Source organism: Aethalodelphis obliquidens, unplaced genomic scaffold (assembly GCF_003676395.1).
Source record: "Aethalodelphis obliquidens isolate GAN/ISIS:26980383/991018 unplaced genomic scaffold, ASM367639v1 scaffold994, whole genome shotgun sequence".
Lineage (NCBI taxonomy): Eukaryota > Metazoa > Chordata > Mammalia > Artiodactyla > Delphinidae > Aethalodelphis > Aethalodelphis obliquidens.
In genome coordinates this window covers 126-6,199 of record NW_020838905.1, presented here as the reverse complement: position 1 = coordinate 6,199, position 6,074 = coordinate 126, and the positions used below count along the sequence as shown (strand labels likewise).

The 6,074-nt window shown below is 36.8% G+C and overlaps 1 long non-coding RNA gene across 1 annotated transcript; it reads right to left on the bottom strand.

Moving 5' to 3' along the window:
* Positions 1–2,346: 2,346 nt before the first annotated feature.
* Positions 2,347–4,332, bottom strand: LOC113616950 (uncharacterized). Its single transcript, XR_003431456.1, has 2 exons — positions 4,066–4,332; positions 2,347–3,294 (listed from the first exon to the last, which is right to left on the bottom strand). It is a non-coding gene; the product is annotated as an uncharacterized LOC113616950 (long non-coding RNA).
* Positions 4,333–6,074: the final 1,742 nt, after the last annotated feature.

Here is a 6,074-nt window from a genome sequence, read left to right as displayed (position 1 = left end):
AGGCTTATTTCAGATACTTCTTGAGAAAGAACTTGCACAAGAGCAAGTCCCACGCAGCCTCTTTTAAATCCATGCCCAGTATTTTCTGGTGGAGCTGCTTAAACCCTCCAAGTGACTCCAGTATTTTAATTTCACTCTATATTTAATTCTGACAGTTCTATGATTGATTATTTAATGGGCAAATAAGTAGGGTCACAAAAGAGTGTGAATGTATTTTACAGGATGAGGATGGGCGGAGTGGAGCAGTCTGGAATGGGACACAAATAAAAAGGGATCTTGGTAAAGAAAAACGTCTATTAGAAATGGAGAGGAATTCGCAAGGGAATTAGTGCCTGACACCACGCCCTTCTCTGCATGTTTAGAAGCTAGTTTCTAATTTTATTTTCATAGGAGATGTGCCTGTGATGAACTGTCTTTTACCTCCACACTATTTATCACATGGACATATTGTGAAGTTTGTGTGAGAGAAAGCAAGTATTAGAATTTGTCTTGCAAGGAGCTATAATCACTTCCTGGAACAATCTAGGGTAGAAGGAAAAGGAAAGGAAGGTGGAAACAAAGGAGAAAGACAGCTAATGATGCTGGAGTCTCTCGCTGGGATTTGTGGTATCTGTTTTTGAAACTAAGTACAGAAAGTCAGAACTTGACTGATTGTTTCTTGATCACGGTTTGTTTTCATTTTTGCTTTTTTCTTGCTCTCTCATCAGGTATTCCAGCCAGTGCCACGTCATTTTCAGTTTCAGTAAGCATGCCTGTCTTGTTTCCATTTGCATTATTCATGCAAACATTGATTGAACTGATGACCCCGAGTTATCACGCAAACATTAGATACACCAGTAGATACATTTCTTAATTTTAGAAAAAAATTACCGAGTGAAGGTTAAAATAACTCCTCTTAAATTTGTCATTTTAAAAATACTTCTCCTAACATACAATACCTCATTGCCTAACAATGCCAGATAAATGAAGAATTCCTATGTATTCTTGAATGCAGGCTAGTCTGTATATTTTTTGGCAGGTATGACCGTTACTGAGGGTAATGGCCTGGTTTGCTGGCCATGTCCTGTCTCCTAGAAAGTTGTACTTTCTGTTTTCTTTCAGTTGGTCCATTGGGTATCAGAGGTGAATTTATAAAACTATACTTCCCTTTACACTTAGTTTTTTCTTTTGTTTTGTTTTACTTGAAGTATAGTTGATTGACAATGTTGTGTTTCAGGTGTACAGCCAAGTGATTCAGATATATGTATTTCTTTTTCAGATCCTTCTCCATTATAGGTTATTACAAGGTATTGAATATAGTTGCCTGTGCTATACAGCAGGACCTCGTAGTCTATCTACTTTATACATAGTATACACTTACTTTGTGTGATCCACACTGGTCAGACCACATGATTATTTTCACTTCTGATATAATTTTTTCTGGTCCAACCTCAAATCTTTGATAAGATATTTTTTAGCATGTGTGTGCTCTAAATTCAACAGTAGTTATTAGAGATATGATTTTGCACTAGGTATTCCTCTCTTTTTTGTTCTTGGCCAACCAATTGAAAATTAGTCTTTATTTTCTGGTTGGTTTGCTAGATGTTTATGACTATAATAAAAGTCTTACATTTTGCCTCATATCTTAAAACACAATCTGAATTAGCAATGGGTATTGTGCTATACATAGGCGCTGTGATATAAATATAGTTTCTAACTTCAAAAACATATAGCCTAGAAGGGAAAACAGACACATATGCAGCAATTATGGCAACTGCATCTGTTTACTAAGTGAAATAGCACTGAGATGGATAAAGTGCTAACAAACCTTGAACAGCCAAATCAGCTTCAAAAATAGATGTGCAGTTCTTTAAAAATCTTTTTAACATTTTTCCAGCTACATGTAGAATATAACTTAGCATAAAAACGGTATGGGTTTTATTTTAAGTAATGTAGCATTTTGACATCCTCATAATGAAATTAAATCCAGAAGGAGGTTTCTCTCCATGATCTCTTGAAATGGTCCTTGATCATCCACAATATTTCCCATCATCACAAAGGTGGTACCAAGGGCAGGAAACTCCAGCATTATTAAAGTTTCATAAAGCAAAGTCAATTTTAAGAATATAATGTCCCCAAACTGATAAAGGTCTTGACAGATAATTTCAAGGGAAGCATAAATTATTTTTTGTTTGTCAGAGGGCAAAAATATTTAGGTTGAGTTAATAAATGGTAGAGTTTTTGAGTGGAGAGTGTCTTTAAAATATTATGTAGATCTGTAATGTCAACAGATGCTAGCCACATGGCATTATTTATATTTAAACAAGTTTAAAAATAAGAAAAAAATCAGTTCCTCAGTTGCATTTGCCATATTCCAAAGATGTTTATTAGCTCCATGTAGCTATTGAATACTGCATTGCATGGTACAGATACAGAATATTTTCATTATCACCAAAAATTCTATTGAGCAATAATAAAATTATACGCAGATATTCACAGAGAAGGCAACCAAGTCTCAAGGAATTAATATAACTTCCCCAAGATCACACAGCTATGTTTTTAAAGAAAAAGAAAACGACACAAAGGAAATAGTAAGAGAGGCATTAAGGAAACCCAGTAAGTTTCTGGAGCAGTCAAAGTAGGGTTTAAAAGTGCATACTTAGCTGTTAGCAGGGCTGAAGCTCTTGATGGTTGCTAAGATCTACCTGCCTGAATTTGGACATTAGCATTTTATGCAATGAATTAAAAGCCAAAAATCATTTCAGCGAATGGCTACCAGCTCCATATTTTTAGCCACTGCCGTGCTTCCAGGTTATGTTTATCACTTTCATATACAGGGCACCACTGTGAGATGTGATGGTTTATCTGACCCCAGAGAAATCAAGAAATCTTGTGGGGGTTATGGCTATATTTGAAAAGGTTGATTTTTAAATGCATCATGCAGACTGGGCCTGTTTTAAAAGGGATTCCTGCCATCAAAGAATCAAAATGTAAACTCTCTTCTCACCTTGCAAAAGTCAAAGATAGCCCCTGCATCTTTATTATTTCGTTGAAATCCAAATATTATTTTTCCATTCTCCAACTTGTTTTCCTCACAGTGTGATCAACTATTGCCAAGGAAGGAAAGGTTAGATTTATCAGTCAAAGTTTCCTAAAGGCCCCCTAGGTAACTGAACCCTCAGGAGAAACAATCGTCATGTATTCTTTTTCTGTTGTTTCAGTATCTTCGTAAAGAGTCATTTCAATATGTTTGGTTTTGTAGCAGAGGTTCTGTGAAGTGCTTATCTTCCTCTGAGGTCCAGAAAGCCTGCGAGTCTGTGGGTAAAGATGGGTAAGGAGAGAGAGGGAAGGAGGCTAGAGAGAGGCTCAGTGCTGAGATAAGGACAGTGTTCTAAAGCCTCCTGGGGGTGAGGCTGGGGTGCACAAACACCCACGACTAATCTAGACAGAAACTGAATAATCAAGGGGACGACCAGTGTGAAGTCATGTGGTCACCTCTCCCTCTAGAAATAAACATTGCCTTCAGTAAGTCTCCCCCCTGCCCCAGAAGAGCATTAGGAAGGTCTGGAGAGGGGGATTATTGGCAGAAATGGAAAAAGCAGGTTGAAGGGATTAGCCTGGAGCAGAGAGACCAAGAAACCCAAGCCAGTAGATGGAAGGCAGACTTTTCATGGAAGTCTCCAAGCCCACATCAAGTTCTGGGACCACCAAGTACAAGTCAAAGAGTGCTCATTTAACCCCTTTGGGCCCCCACGGGAGTGGAGGAAGGCTGGACAGAGAGGGAGAAGGAGCCATTGAAGGTACAGTATTTACTATGGGATTTAACTCCTCAAAGGCCTCCCAGTAGCTTCAGATCTGCTCAAGAATCCTTCATGTCCTGCTGGTTTGCAGCGAGTGGCTCACAGCTTCAAGGCCTCCTCTGCCAGATGGAGAACTATTTCAAACATCCTGCCTCTATTTTGTACTGTAGCGATGCAGACCGGAAACCTGACCCCATTTTCAGGTTCTAAAGAGAAATTCTAAGTACCTGAAAGACTGAGGAACATGGTGGCTTTTATTTAAGATGCGGAGATAGAGAGCACATACCTGGACTTGGGCCTGCAGCAGCACCAAATTGCACCAAGAGTTCCCTTTATTTTCTCTCGCATCTCTGTTCCTCCTTTTCTCTCTGCTGGATTAGCCACAGGGACTCCAAGTTCTTTCTTGTGTGGTCCTGGTACCAAGATTCTCCTGGGAATTATAAAGCTATTCACCTTCTACATCGAGCACTTCTTATTTTTTCCCCAGCAACATAAGTCATCCTTAAGAGGGGTCAGGGTGCTAGCTCTTAAATATATTTTAGTCATCCCTTTGTACATTCTCTTTCTTGGAGACTGCTCCTGACATGGTGTTCACCGTGCTCCCAGCTGGCCTCCTGAAGTTCTGCCCTGCCTTCCCCAACAGGTACAGTTCAGGAGCTGCCTACCTCAGGGTGATAGGTTATCTTCTAGTTGCTTTATTCCTTTCCGTTTTACATTTAGAGAGTATAATTGGAATACATAAACTTCTCTGTGACCACAGCTTTATTTGCAACCCACAGGTTTTGTTATGGCATATTTTCATTATCATTCAATTAATAAAATTCTAATTCCCATTGCGACTTTATCTTTGACCTACATAATGATCAGAAGTATGTTTTTAATATCCATCTATTTGGGAAAATATTGGTTATATAGTTTTAGATTTCTTGCTTATTCGGAGTCTTGTTTTATAACCAGAATATAGTCAATTTTATAAATGTGCCACGTGCACCTAAAAATTTCTGCGGGATATATATATTCCATCATTGTTGGTGCAGTGTTTTATGTAAATTTAGGCCAAAGTTTTTAATGATGGTATTCAGATCTTCTATAATCTGCTGATTTCTTGTTATGGTTCTATGTTACTGATCTAGGTAATTTAGATTTTTCTATTTCTACTTAGATTTTTGGAATTTCCCTTCATATATTGCATTGAAGTTTAGATTTATAATATATTCCTTGTAAAGTAACAGTGGGTTTTATTATCCTGCCTTATCACCAGTGATACTTTTTGCTTTCAAATCTATGTTAACATTAAAAAATCTTCAATTTTGCTTATTGTTGTTATGCCATAATTGTGAATCGTTTCATTTTCAATCTGACTCTTGTCTCTTGTAGGTGACATAGAATTAGGTTTTTTGTTTGTTTCAATAATCCTTGTCCTTTAATTTGAGTATTTACAGTTAATGTATTTTCTTACAGACCGTATACTCCTTGTTTACTATTTGTCCCACCTTGTTATGTTCCTTTTGCTCTTCTTTCTTCCTTTGAGATTTCTTCAAATTCCATTTTCCCTTATATTAGCTTGTTACTTTTACATAAGTAGCAGTTACACATGTACCATGACTTATTAGCTCTTTTACTGCTTCTCAAGCAATGCTGAGATCTTAAATTTCTTTTACTACTTTTTCCTCTTCCATTTGTTTTAATGCATTCTAATTTTTGATATATTTTATTATTACCCTTTTGTGTTGTTAGATTTTATTTAGGTTTATCCACTTACTTATCCTTTCTGTTATACATAATTCTTTATAAAGTCCTTATTTTCATCTGTGATAATCTTCCTTCTGCCTGCAGGTCTCCCTTTATAATTTAATTCAGTCAGTTCTGATGAGAAAATATTTTTTAAATTTTGTTTGTCTGCAAATTTCCTTATTGCATCTTTCCTTCCAAACAACATTTTCTCTGCCTCTAGAATTCCCAATGGGCAGTTCTTTTCTTTAGCACTTAAAAATGTTATTCCATTATTTTCTAGTATCCATTCAGTTTCGCTGAGAAGTAAACTGTAATCTTAATCCTATTGTTCCTTTGAAAGTAATCTCTTTTTCGTCGGGCTGCTTTTAAGATGTCATGTTGTTCTTTGCTGTTCATGAATTGTACTGTGGTGATCTTAGGTGTGGTTTTCTTTGTATTTGTTCTTGTTGCATTTTTTTAGTGCTTATTGAATTTATGGCTCCATATATTCCTTTTAGTTTTAGAGAACTCTCAGCTGTTAATATTTCTGAAATATTGTTTTCATCCCAATCTCTGTCTCCT